Source organism: Suricata suricatta, chromosome 3 (genome assembly GCF_006229205.1).
Source record: "Suricata suricatta isolate VVHF042 chromosome 3, meerkat_22Aug2017_6uvM2_HiC, whole genome shotgun sequence".
NCBI lineage: Eukaryota > Metazoa > Chordata > Mammalia > Carnivora > Herpestidae > Suricata > Suricata suricatta.
The window spans coordinates 165,826,190-165,840,508 of NC_043702.1; positions in this window are offsets into that span (position 1 = coordinate 165,826,190).

The following is a 14,319-nucleotide window of genomic DNA, read 5'->3' on the forward strand; positions in this document are numbered from 1 at the left end:
TCCATCCCTGATTAACCATCCCTGTTGGCTCTGAGCCAGGTATATTGCTGTTTAATTATTTAAACAACATAAATAATCAGCCTTTTAATATATTATCTCGTTTGCTTCTTAAAGAAACACTTTGGGGTTTTTTTTGTTTTGCTTTGTTTTGTTTTGTTTTTGAGGGACAGAGAGAGACAGCGTGAGCAGAGGAGGGTCAGAGAGACAGAGGGAGATACAGAATCTGAAGCAGGCTCCAGGCTCTGAACTAGCTGTCAGCACAGAGCCCGACACAGGGATTGAACTCACGAAACGTGAGATCATGACCTGAGCTGAAGCCAGACACTTAACCGACTGAGCCACCCAGGCGTCCCCACTTTGGTTTTAACCTTAGCCCCAATGTTGTAGCTGAAGAATCCAAGACTCAGAAAAATTGATAACTTGCCTGAAGTCATGCGATTGGACTTCTCATACCTAGTTTAGTGCTTCTGATTACATTCTTTGCCTCTGCTGATGTCTTCGGGAAGGAAGTAATTCATATCTGAAAACTATAAATGGAGAAAGCCAGTCTACACTGTGGATATTGGGTTGTATAGGCCCTACCCTGGAGTCTGTCCTGCATTTGCTTCAAAGCATCAAATATTTGACTTGTGTGAAAACAGTGCCAAGGTAAATTAGGTGGAACCGGACACAGGAACTAAAAACAGATATGTCTGTATATTAGCAGCAATTTCAGATGTTTGAGTTTCTTTGTACAATGGAAATTGGGATAATATTTGTCAGGACTAGACAAATAGTGCATGCTGATTTACTTGCCTGTATATGACTCACTCTTAAGAACAGCATACCCTTTGACATGACTTTGACATTGCTTTTTGATTGTGGGGAAGAATTTAACCTTATTGGCCATGCCCAACACAGAACTCCGTTCTCCTTGGCTTTCAGAACAGGATATTTGCTTTAATTCCACTTTAGTCATATGGTCTCTTAAAGTCTGATAGCTTTCTGCTCTTTATGAAGTCTAAGTTTTGTGCTTGATTTTCAAGGACTTCTATAATCTGACTTACTCTGGCCACCAAATTTATCTCCCACTACTCTTTCCTGGGATCATTTCACTCTGCTAAGATTAGATCCCATTACTATCCTTTGAACATTCTACTCTCTTTTCTCTTATGTTGCTTTCTTCACTTGCCTTTTCCTTTCTTTTTAGAATCTAAATCCTACCTGCTCACCAAGACTTAAGTCAAATTCCATCAGTACCATATACTATCCTTCATTGAAGACTTTAGTGCTTAGAATTTATACCTGTTTTGAATGTGATACTGTGTTTTCATGTTAGTACTTACTGCGTGGCAGAGTTGTGTCTGCCTCCCATCCTCCCCCCCCACTTCTTACAAAGAGAAATGATTGTTATTAACAAGAGAGATTTGTTTATCTTTTAGGAGTTTCCATTCTGAAGAATATAATAGGATCCAGAGTCCTCTTCCACCCTTGAGAATAGGAGTCAAGATTTGGCCTCCTTGGGCACAGGCATAACAGGTGGACTCATCTCCAAGACACTGGCCACAAAGGATGACACTGTCCACAAAAGAAGTCTGAAATCTGGGAAGAGAGAAGATCTCAGGATGCCTAGCAGGAAATGATACTGCGTAGGTTGACCTGACATAGTAAAACAAAAATGTTATTTTTTACTTTTCTGACTCACAGCTTAAAAAAACTTTTTTAAATGTTTATTTATTTTTGAGAGAGACAGAGATAGAGCATGAGCAGGGGAGAGAGAGGGAGACACAGAATCTGAAGTAGGCTCCAGGCTCTGAGCTATCAGCACAGAGCCTGACGTGGGACTTGAACTCACAAACTGTGAGATCATGACCTGAGCTGAAATTGGACCCTTAACTGACTGAATCACCGAGGCTCCCTGTCTGACCTGCTGTTTTATAAATAATTAAATAATTGCATTATTTTCATCTTTAACTAAGATCTTGACTAGGATTTACCTGGTTTATAAATCTTTAGTTACTTTTAAGATAACCATACTTTTTCTTTCTGTGAATTATTACAAACTATTTTCCCTATATTATTTTTTGACAAATCTGTTGATATATATATATATATATATTTTTTTTTTAATTTTAGAGACAGAGCATGAGTAGGAGAGGGAGGAGAGGGAGCCTCCACGCTCAGCACAGAGTCCAACACGGGTCTCAATCTCACACCCTGGGGTAACCTGACCTGAAATCAAGAGTCAGACACTCAAATGACTGAGCCACCCCGGCACTCTGAGATACAAATACTGTTTAAAAATGAATGAAATGAAATGAATGAATGAATACTACTTAGTAAGTATTTAAATTATCCAGTTTTCTGAGCTGTGACATAGACATACACACCTGACACCATCACCGCAAGAGAAGAAACACAACCATCACCCCCAAGCTTCTTTGTGTTCCTTGCTTCCCTGTCTTGTTACCAAGCAACAACTGTCATTATAGACTAGTTTGAATTTTCCAGTTTTATATAAATAGAATTATAAGGATATGTTTTTTTGGTTTGGTTTATTTCACTCAGAATCTCCTTACTGTTGCTAGTATCAATAGCTCCTTATTATTGATGAGCAATATTCCAAAATTTAGTATCTATCTGTTGATGGACACCTGGGTTGTTGTTTGGGGATTTTTGTTTGTTTGTTTTTTTGTTTGTTTGTTTGTTTGTTTTACTATTACAAATGAAGCTACTGTGAATATTTATGAACAAGTCTTTGTAAGGTCATTCTTTTATTCCTCTTGAGTAAATACCTAGGAGTGGAAAGACTGGGTTCATATGGTAGATGTGGTTTAATTTTAAAAGAAACTGCCAAACTGGCAATTATAACCAGCAGTGTCATGAGAAATCCGATTTTCCTCATCCTTGTCAACACTTGTAGTCTTTTTAACTTTAGTGAGTCTGGTGGGTATACGCTAATACTCAGTGTGGATTTGATTTGCATTTTCTAATGATTAATGTTGAGTATCTTTTCATATACGTGTTTTGCATGTGTGTATCTTCTAAGGAGAAGTGTCTATGTAAATCTTTGGCCCACCTTTTTGAAATCGATTGTCTTCTTATTTGTAAGTTATAAGAGTTATTTATATATATTCTAGATTTAATTCTTTAGGATATAGTTTTGCAAAATTTTCTCCTAGTCTATGGCTAACTTTTCCATTTTCATAACAGTGAATATAGATATGAGAGCAAAAGTTTTTGTTTTGATGAAGTCTAACTTATAGATTTCTTTTAGAGTTTATGTTTTTTTGTGTGTATTTATTTATTAAATTTTTACCTAATGTTTATTTATTTTTGAGACTGAGAGAGAGCGTGTGTGCGTGTGCATGAGTGAGGAAGGGGCAGAGAGAGAGGGAGACACAAAATCTGAAGCAGGCTCCAAGCTGTCAGAACAGAGCCTGATGGCCCAATGTGGGGCTCCAACTCACGAACTGTGAGATCATGACCTGAGTCAAATTTGGATATTCAACCGACTGAGCCACCCAGTCGCCCCTATTTTTTGTATGTATTTTAAAGTCTTGTCAAACTCAAAGTCACAAACATTTCCTCCTATGTTTTCTTTTGGAGGTTTTATAGCCTTAGTTCTTACATTTAAGTCTATGATGTATTACCAGTCATCTTCTGTATATGTTATGTGGTAAGGGTGGAGGTTAATGGACTTTGTCCATTTCGTCCTAGTTGTATCACTGATTGGCATAAAGTTGCTCATAATATTCCCTTGATATTCTTTTAAAGCCCGTAGGATCCATAGTGATGTCCTCTCTCTTTCATTTCTGGTATTAAGTGTAATCTTACTTTTTTTTTCTTCCTACTCAGTCTGACTCGAGTTTTATAAGTTTTTTTTTAAGTTTATTTATTTATTTTGAGAGCGAGAGAGAGAAAGAAAGATAGACTGTGCACATGTGAGTGGGCGAAGGGCAGAGAGAGTGGGACAGAGAAAATCACCACAAGCAGGCTCTGTGCTGTGATCTCACAGAACCGTGAATCATGACCGAAGCCGAAATCAGAGGTTGGACGATTAACCAGCTGAGCCACCCAGGTGCCCTGAGGTTTATACGTTTTACTGAGATTCAAAAATGAACTTTTGTTTTCAATGATATTCTGTTTTCTATTTTGTTGATTCCTGATCTTTATTATTTCTTTTCTTTTGCTTGGGTTTAATTTGCTCTTCTTTTCTAGTTTCTTAAGGTGGAAGCTGAAGTTGTAGATTGGAAACTTTTCTGGTTTTCTAACATAGACATTTAGGCTATAAGTTTCCTTCTAAGTAGTTTCATGGTATCCAACAAATTTTGATATGTTGTGTTTTCACTTACACTCACTGTGAAATACTTCCTGATTCCCCTTTTGATTACTTCTTTGACTCATGGGTTATTTAAAAGTTTGTTATGTAATTTCCAAAATTTGGAGATTTTCACGGTTGTTTTTTTTGGTTAGTGATTCCTAATTTGATTTCATGTGATCAGAAACCTACTTTACCTGTTTTGAAATTTTTAATGTTTAATGGTTTAATTGTCCATGCTCATGGTAAGTGAAAAAGAATTCATATTCTACTGTTGTTGGGTGGAATGTTCTAGAGACATCAATTAAGTCAAGTTAACTGTGTTTAAGTCTTCCATAACCTTGTTGACTTTCTCTTACTTGTTCTATCAATTATTGAGAAAGGGATATTGAAGTCTCCAACTACAGCTGTGAATTTGTGCCATATTCCCATCAGTTCTATTTTTGCTTCATCTATTTTGAGGCTTTCTTATTAGGTGTATAAATATTTAAAATTGATATATTCTCTTGATGAATTGATTTCTTTAGAATTATGAAACATTTTCCTTTATCCTTGGTTGTGAAATCTACTTTCTCTGGAAACAAAACAAATGAGCAAAGGAGAAAAAGAGAGAAAAAGAGACAAATCAAGAAACAGATTCAATTATAGAGGACAAACTGAGAGTTATGGGGGGCTAAATAGATAATAGGGATCAAGGAGTGCACTTGTGATGAGCAGAGGCTAACATTTACAATTGTTGAATCACTTTATTGTACACCTGAAACATATGACAATGTATGTTAACCAACTGGAATTAAAATAGGTGCACCTGCTAGCTTAGTCAGTTAAGTGTCTGACTTTTGATTTTGTCTCAGGTCATGATCTCGTGGTTCGAGGGTTTGAGCCCTGTGTCAGGCTGGGCTCTGACAGTGCAAAGCCCACCTGGAATTCTCTTTCTCTGCCCCTACCCTGCTTACTCACACACACATACATGTGTGCTCTCTCTCTTTCTAAATAAATAAATAAACTTAAAAAAATAAATCACTGTGATGTATTTTTAAATGTTTATGTTTTTACTTATCAAAGAGAGCAAAGCAGGGGCAGAGAGAGAGGGAGGGAGAGAATCCCAAGCAGGTTCTGGACTGTCAAGCACAGAGCCCAACTTGGGTCTTTATGCCATGAACCATTGAACTGTGAAATCATGACCTGAGCCAAAGTCAAGATGCTTAACCACCTGAGCCACCCAGGCACTCCATACGTTATCTGATATTAATATGGCTATTCCAGGTTTGATTAGTGTTATTTTGGTTTATCTTTTTATTTAAAGGGTGTTTTCCTTTATTTTTTTATTCTTTTTATTTTAAAGAGTAAGCACAGGCCAGAGGGGCAGAAAGAGAGAGAGAAAATCTTAAGCAGGCTCCATGTTCAGTGCAGAGTCCAACTTGGGGCTTGATCCTATGACCTTGGTATCATGGGTATCATGACTTGAGCCAAAATCGAAAGGCATATACTCAGGGTGACTGGGTGGCTCTGTCGTTAAGTGCCTGACTTCAGCCAGGTCATGATCTCAAGGTTTGTGAGTTCAAGCCTCACATCAGGCTCTGTGCTGACAGCTCAGAACCTGTAGCCTGCTTCAGATTCTGTGTCTCCCTCTCTACCCCTCCCCCTCTCACGCTCTGTCTCTGTGTCTGTCTGTCTATCTGTCTCTCTCTCAAAAATAAACATTTAAAAAAGAAGGCAGATGCTCAATTGACTAAGCCACCCATCCTCCCCTAAAGTGTGTTTTCTTGGGGCGCCTGGGTGGCTCATTTGGTAAGGCCTCTGACATCAGCTCAGGTTATGATCTCACGGTTTGTGGGTTCGAGCCCGGTGTTGGGCTCTGTGCTGACAGGTCAGAGCCTCGAGCCTGCTTCCGATTCTGTGCCTCCCTCTCTGCCTCTCCCTGCTCATGCTCTGAATCTCTCTGTCTCAAAAATAAATAAAACATTAAAGAATTTTTAAAAAAAAATATGTTTTCTTGTAGGAAGCATATAGTTGAGTTTTGCTTTTTAAAAATTGAATCTGAAAATCTATGCCTTTTAAAGGAGTTTTTGATCATTTACATTTAATGCAATTAATGATACGATTAGGTTTAAATCTGTGGTCTCACTATTTTTCTTCTTGTTTGTATACTCTGTTCTGTATTCCTCCTTTCCTCTTTTTCTGTCTCCCTTTGGATTAATTAAGCATGTGCTAATTACTTGGGTTGACTTACTAGCTCTACCTCTTTGTGATTTGTTGTTGTTTGTATTGCTATAGAGCCTTTAGCTTGTGCACATCTTTAGCTTATTAACAGTGTGCCTTTATGTGATATTTTATCACTTCCCTTATAGCTTTAGGTCTTTACAGCAGTATAGTTCCATTTATCCTCTTCTGCCTTTATGCAATTATGGCCATACATTTTACCTGTACATATGTTGGGAACCTCACAGATATTATTATTTTTGCTTTAAATAATTATCTAAGATTTATAAAATAAGAAAAATACTTTATGTTTTATGTACTTTAAATAGAAATATATTTCGTATTTGTCCATACATAAACATTTCTCGTATTGTTTTTTGGTTAGGTTCAGATTTTCATCTGGCCATTTCTGTATGTCTAAAGAGCATCAATGTTTCTTGCAGTATAGACATGGTCGTAATGAATTCTTTCAGCTTTTGAGTATTTTAAAATATATTCCATCATCTTTTTGCTTTGTTTAGCATATTTAAAAACTTGCTTTTTGTGAATCTTTTTTTATAATAGTGTTATTGATATATAATTCATGTAACTAAACAACTCATCTATTTGAAATGTACAATTCAATGGGTTTCAGTACATTCACAGAGTTGTGCATCACAACAATTTTAGAACATTTTTATCATCTCCAGAGAGAAATCCTGTACTTTTTATCTGTCTCTTCCCAATACTCCTATCTCTTCAAGCTGTAGAAAATCAATAATCTATTTTTTGTCTCTATAGATTTAAGTGTTTTGGAAATTTATAAATGGAGCTATATAATATATGGTCTTTGTGGCTGGCTTTTTCACTTAGCACATTTTCAAGGGACATTTCTGTCATAGTATATATTAATACTTCATTCTTTTTTTATTGATGTTGTATTAATATACCACATTTTACTTATTTATTTATTTATTAACTTGATGGACAATTGGGTTGTTTCTGATTTTGGCTATTAAAAGTAATGACGTTGTGAATATTTGTATATATATTTGTATAAAGTTCTGTGTGGATATACACTTTTATTACTATCAGTTACTTACCTAGGAGTGGAACTAATTGGTTATATGTTAACTCTATGTTTAACCTCTTGAGGAATTGCCAGGTTGTTTTCCAAAGTGGCTGCACCTTTTTACACTCCTGGTCATTGTATATTTTCTTTGGGGAAATGTCTATTTGAATTATTTGCTGTGGGTTTTTTAAAAAAATTAGGTTATTTGTGTATTTATTATTGAATTTTAAGAGTTCTTTCTATATTCTGAGGCACCTGGGTGGCTCAGTTGCTTGAGTGTCCAGCTTCAGCTCTGGTCCTGATCTCACAGTTCATGACTTTGAGCCCCACACCAGGGTCGCTGCTGTCAGCATACAGCCCACTTCGGATCCTCTGTCCCCCCCACCCTCCCTGCCCCTCCCCCACTCATGCTCCCTCTGTCTTTCTCAAAAATAAATAAAACATTAAAAAATACTTAAAAATTGTTTTTAAAGAAAAAGTTCTTTATAGTTTCTAGATACAAATATCTTATCATATATATGAATGGCAGATACTGTCCCTCTTTCTGTGTAGTTATCTTTTCACTCTTTTGATGATATCCTTTGAAGCACAAAGGTTTTGAGTTTGAAAACATTGAGGGGCGCCTGGGTGGCTCAGTCGGTTAAGCCTCCGACTTCAGCTCAGGTCAGATCTCATGTTCATGGGTTCGAGCCCCGCGTCAGGCTCTATGCTGACAGGTAGTTCAGAGTCTGGAGCCTGCTTCCGGTTCTGTGTCTCCCTTTCTCTCGGCCCTTCCCCCTCTCATGCTCTGTCTCTCTCTGTATCAAAAATAAATAAAACATTAAAAAAAAAAGAAAAAATCCAGTTTATTCAATTTATGTATTTTTTCTTTGGTTGCTATGCTTTCAGCGTCACATCTAAGAAATCATTGCCTACTCCAAGATTTCTTCCTGAGTTTTCTTCTAAGATTTTTATAATTTTAGCTCTTACATTTAGGTCTGTGATCCATTTTTGAGTTAATTTCTGTATGTGGTATGAGGTAAGGTTCAATTTCATTCTTTCACTATGAATATCTAGTTGTCCCAGCACCGTGTGTTGAAAAAACTTCACCACATCTCTGAAAAATATTTTCACTTGGTATACAAGTCCAGAGTGTCATTCTCTACCCCCACCCCCACTCTCACTTTAAATATGCCAAACAACTGTCTTTTGGGTTTATTTTTCCAATGAGAAGTCTTCTGTCATTTTATCTTTGCTCCTCTGTAGTGTGTCTGTTTTCTCTAAGTGATTTTCAAATTTTTTTTTTATTACCACTGGTTTTAAGCAATTTGATATGCTTTGGTATTGTTTTCTTTGTGTTTCTTGTGCTTGGGGCTTGTGGAGTTTTTTAGAACTGTGAGTTTTCTGCAAATGTAGAATGCTTTTGTTATTTCTTCAAACATATTTTCTGTCTCTGAGCTCCTTCATAGACCCCATCCATATATTGGATGAAGTGTGTGTACTGATACTCTGTTCATTTCTTTCCATCTCTTTTTTCTTTATTTCTTTTTGGAGAGTGTATATTGCCTTGTCTTCAAGTTCAGTAATGTTTTCTTCTGCAGTGTCTGATCTATTATTAATCCCACCCATTATATTTTTCATCTCAGCTATTGTTTTCTTTACCTGGGTTTAATTTGGACCATTTTAATATTCTCTATGTTTCAACTTTGCATACTTATGCTTTTCTGTAGCATATCCAAAAAACAGAATATAATTGTGCTGTATTGTGTAATAATTGTGTCACTTGTTACAGTCTCTATTGATTGATTTTTCTTTTAATTATGGGTTGTATGTCCTGTTTCTTTGCATGCCTCTTCATTTTATTGGATTCCAGACATTGTGAATTTACCTTGTTGGGTTCTGGATATTTTGTATTCTATTAAATATTCTTTAACTTTGTTCCGGAAGTCAGTTAATTTACTTGGAACCATTTTGACATTTTCAAAGTTTGTTTTAAAGCTTTGTTAGGGTAGTTTTTAATCTTAGGGTGACAATTTCCCCTTTACTGAGCAATCTGCCTGATGCCCTGCTTATTACAGGTTTTCCACTCTGACTGGTGGGAGCACAAACTAGTCTCTACAACAGTTATTCTTCCTGTCCTCTCGGGTGGTTCTTTCTCTGGCCTCAGGTAGTTTTTTACACACAGGTGCTTATCATTACTCAGCTGAAGACTTGAAAATACCCTCTGGAGATATCTTGAGCTCTGTGTGTGCAGTTCTCTCTTCTCCATACAGCTTTCTTCTCTCCTGTACTCTTCCCTGCAAATTCCAGCTGCCTTGACCTCCCCAAACTTTCAAATCTGTCTCTTCAGCTCAAGGGGATCACCCGTTTGAGTCTCCCTTCTCTGGTTGTGGCCAGGAAACTTCACCCAGAGAGTAAGCTGAAGCGATCATAGCACTCACCTCGTTTGTTCCACGTGTTTTAGGGATCATTGTCCTCTACTGGTTGTTGTCTAATGTCTAAAAATTATTGTTTCATATATTTCGCCCATTTTTTTTTTTTTTAGATATTTAACATGGGAGGGTAAATCTGGCCCCTGTTATTCCATCTTGCTTGGGAGACATATTTGTCAATAAATATTTTACACCATTCTCTGACTGGGTTCTTTCTGGAAACTTCAGTATGAGGCCTACTAGAAGTTCCTGGGCAGGCACCATGAGAAGTTTATAATTATATGTGTTATTTCTCTGTCTCCTATTTATCTTAGATGTATTTGTCTTGTCTTCTTAAGCAGACTCTAAAATCTTTAAGGTCAGGAGTCCTCCATGTCTTATTTTTTATGGCCCCCCCCAACTAGACACATTTTTTTTAACTCTTACTCAACCTTCACCTAGTGAAAATTCTGTTTGAAGTGTGAACAAATAACACACTTGGGATTAGAATTTGTGTTAAGCATCAGGACCACATAATCAAACACTATTAAAAATGAATGCTCCTGGTGGCTTAGTTGGTTGAGTGTCCCCCTCTTGATTTTGGCTCAGGTCATGATCTCACAGTTTATAGGATGAACCCCACATCAGGCTCCATGCTGACAGCTCAGAGTCTGCTTGTGATTCTCTCACTCTCCCTGTCTTTCTCTGCCCCTCCCCAACATGTTCCCCCTTTCTTTCTCTCTCTTTCCAAATAAATAAACCTAAAAAAATTAATGCTGTTTCATCCACTATATATATGTGTATATATATATATGCGCACACATCCACACATCCACACGACACACACACACATACATATACATGCGCACACCCACACACACACACTGGAAGGAAGGACTGCCATCATCACCCTCATTGTGGTCAGATGAGAAATTTTATCTGTGCACCTAACTTGTTAATATCTTCTTAAGGCAATAATATAATGAAGAATGCAGATAAATTAAAACCCTGGAAAATCAAGAAACTTAGCAGCCAGTTCTTCAGCAACTGAGAGCTCTCATCCTTCATGTAAAAGCATATCTCAATATTAGTCAAAGTAAATATTAGTAAGATAGTATAGAATTAGATCATTTTGGAATTTTGCCTTTTCCACCAATGAATTGTCATTAATTCTACTCTAAATAGAAATTTAAAAAATTAGAATTACTTTTGTTTTATCTATTCTGGTAATGCATAGGAAAAGAATACACTGCAATTTCACTCACTCCCTCCACAACAAATATGCCCTTAAAAATAAATGTATTCCAGTTCCTGTTCCATGTGTTGAAGATCTTGCTGAGGGGAAGACACAAAATGCCTTGTTCTTACTACATATTTTCTCTTGATACTATTTGCATATGGAGGCTCCATGTAGGCCAATGTGAGTTATTATAGGTTCATCCAACAAATCATTTGTTGAGTATCTCATACATTCCAGACATTTTTCTAGGCATTTATGTTATAGCAGCGAACAAAACAAATTTCTTGTTCCCAAGGAGCTTATGTTTTGGGTGGGAGGTAGTCAGATAAACAAATGTAAGGCTGGTAGAAGCGCTCTAAAGAAAAACAAAGCAGGATGATGAGCTAGATAATCATGGAAGGAGCTCTATTTCATGTAGAGCAATCAAGAAAGTTTTCTCTAACAGGAAATAGGGTCGTTACAGACACTTGATGAAGTGAGGGAACTGGTTAGGTGGACTGTTTGGGGAAACTGATCCAGGTTGATGCAAAATTACAAGTACAAATGTTCTGATGCAAGAGCGGGCCTGGTGAGTTTGAGTGGAACAGAGAAAGAAGAGTGGTAGGAAGTGGGGGTAAAAGGAGTGAGCAAGGTCAGATCAAATTACACAGTGCAGTCCATCACAAAGTCACTGCATTTTAGTTGGAAATGGAAAGCTGTCGGAAGGTTTTGAGCAGAGGAGAGACATGACCAAATTTATATCGTGAAACCATCACTGTGGTTGCTGTTGACACGGCAGACCTCAGGGAGGCAAAGGCAGAAGAGCGAGAAGGCTATTGTAACCTTTCAGGTGACAGATGGTGGTGACTTGGCCTACAGTGTTAACACAGGCGATGGTGAGAAAGGGTCCGACTCTAGATGTATTTCCAATGCTTTTGCTGAGTGAATAAAGTCAGACATAAAATGAGTACATACTGTATGATTCCATTTATATCACATTCCAGCAATTACAAATCGATCTATAGCAACAGAAGGTTGTTTGGAGATTGGCAGAAAAGGGGGGGGGCAGATGACAAAGGAGCATGAGGACTCATCAGTGATGGATACAGTAATTACCTTGATTCCAGTGATGATCTCATGGGCATATACATATGTCACAACTTATCAAACGGTCCACTGTAAATGTGTGCAGTTTATCATATGACAATTACACTCCAATAAAGCTATTAAAATAAAGAGCACCCGGGATTGTCTGATGGGTTGGATTGGGTGGGATAGAAAGAGTTGTCATGAATGGTTTGTATGTTTTTGACCTTAGCATCTGGAAGATGGGAATTAAAATGGCATTTATTGAGATATGGAAGACTAAAGGAGCGGGGCTTGAGAGAGAAAATAAAGAGTTTAGTTTTTAACAAAAGTTGAAGACTCTCATTAGGCACACCTAAGATTCTAGGCACACCTAAGATTCTAGAGCAAACAAACACGGAGTAGAAAAGAAATGAACCCCTAAGGGCACTATCCTTGGATGGCCAGTGACCTTAAACAATGTACATTAATTACGGGAACTACACTGGACCGATGGGACTTCTCACCGCCCCTATAGTCAAACAATTGTAAACATCTATGTGAACGTCACATCTTTTTCTTTATTCAACATTATGGATCACAGGGACAGACCACATTCTTTCCTCTTTGTTTTTTGTTTTGTTTTGTTTTCAATTTATTTTTGAGAAAGAAAGCATGCGCACAGGTGGGGAAAGGGGTAGAGGGAGGGGGAGAGAGCGAGAGAATGAGAATCTTAAGCAGGCTCCATGCTCAGTGTGGATGAGCCAGCTGACAGAGCCATCTGGGCGCCCCTTTCCTCTTGCTTTAAAAGAATCCAATTAGTTTGTAAAACCAACTGTCGGGTTTGGTGTTGAGGTGGATGCATAACCTTAGCAGAGAATACTGCAGTGAGAAGCCCCTGGTCACAGACAAATGCCAAGTGTTCCAAGCAGAGGCAGGATATTATAGCCACTGTGCGCTTATGGCTTATTTTTTTTTAATAGATAAATCAGTTATATTGTGATTTAAAAAAAGATTTTGCTTCCCCTAGTCAGAAAGAAAGTACAAAAAAATTGCATGATGGAGGCTTTGCAGAGTTGTGATTAAAAGGATATTTCCTGGGTTTGAATCTCGGCTCCCTATGTCCCTAGATGTATAAATGCCCCAGTTTACTCATCTCAAAAATGAAGATAGTAATAGCATCCTCTATTGTGAGGTACTATTGTTGTGAAGATTAGACAAATCGATACTTATAGAGACCTTAGAATAACACCTGGGCATAAAGAATCAATAAAAGCTAGCTGCAATTAATTAGCTTTTCCCCTACCTGATTTTTTATTCTTTCCCGTTTTGAGGTCAGTTGTTTTCCACTAAATTGTGGATTTCTTAGATACCTTGTCTTTTTTTTTCTCTAATGTTTTATTTATTTTTGAGACACACAGAGAGAGACAGCGTGAGCAGGGGAGGGTCAGAGAGAGGGATACACAGAATCCGAAGCAGGCTCCAGGGTCTGAACTGTCAGCACCGAGTCCGACGTGCGGCTCGAGCCCGCAAACCGCGAGATCAAGACCTGACCCGAAGCCTGACGCTCAACCGACTGAGCCACCCAGGCGCCCCGATACCTTGTCTTTTGACCCACGTTTCCCCACACCACCCTAGTGTCTCCCAGGCATAAATGATAGCATAACATGGAAGCTCAACGTATCTGTGTTGAATTAAATTACTTCTTCCCTGAGGGATAAAGGCCCAAGAAGCGACGCCCTCAGCACTGGTAGACGTAGCCTACCCCTATTCTGCAAGACTCAGAAAAAAAGACCAAGCCGGCCACTAGCTCTAACTTCCACCACCAACCCACCACTCCACTACTCACGCCCCTTCCCAATCTAAGGGGATCATGAACGGGACCCCCTTTCCCGAAAGGAACCGCCGGGAGCCTCAATCTAGACAGTAACCGTGGCAACTCGTGGCTGGGATGTGATAGTTTGTCAAAGGAAGGACAGACCCAAGATTTAGGGGGCTGGAAGGTGGACTGGTTGGGCTGGACCAGAAATCAGAAGCTGCCAGAAAGGACCCGCGTTAGGACGGCGGGGCGGGGGTGGGGGTGTGCTCCAAG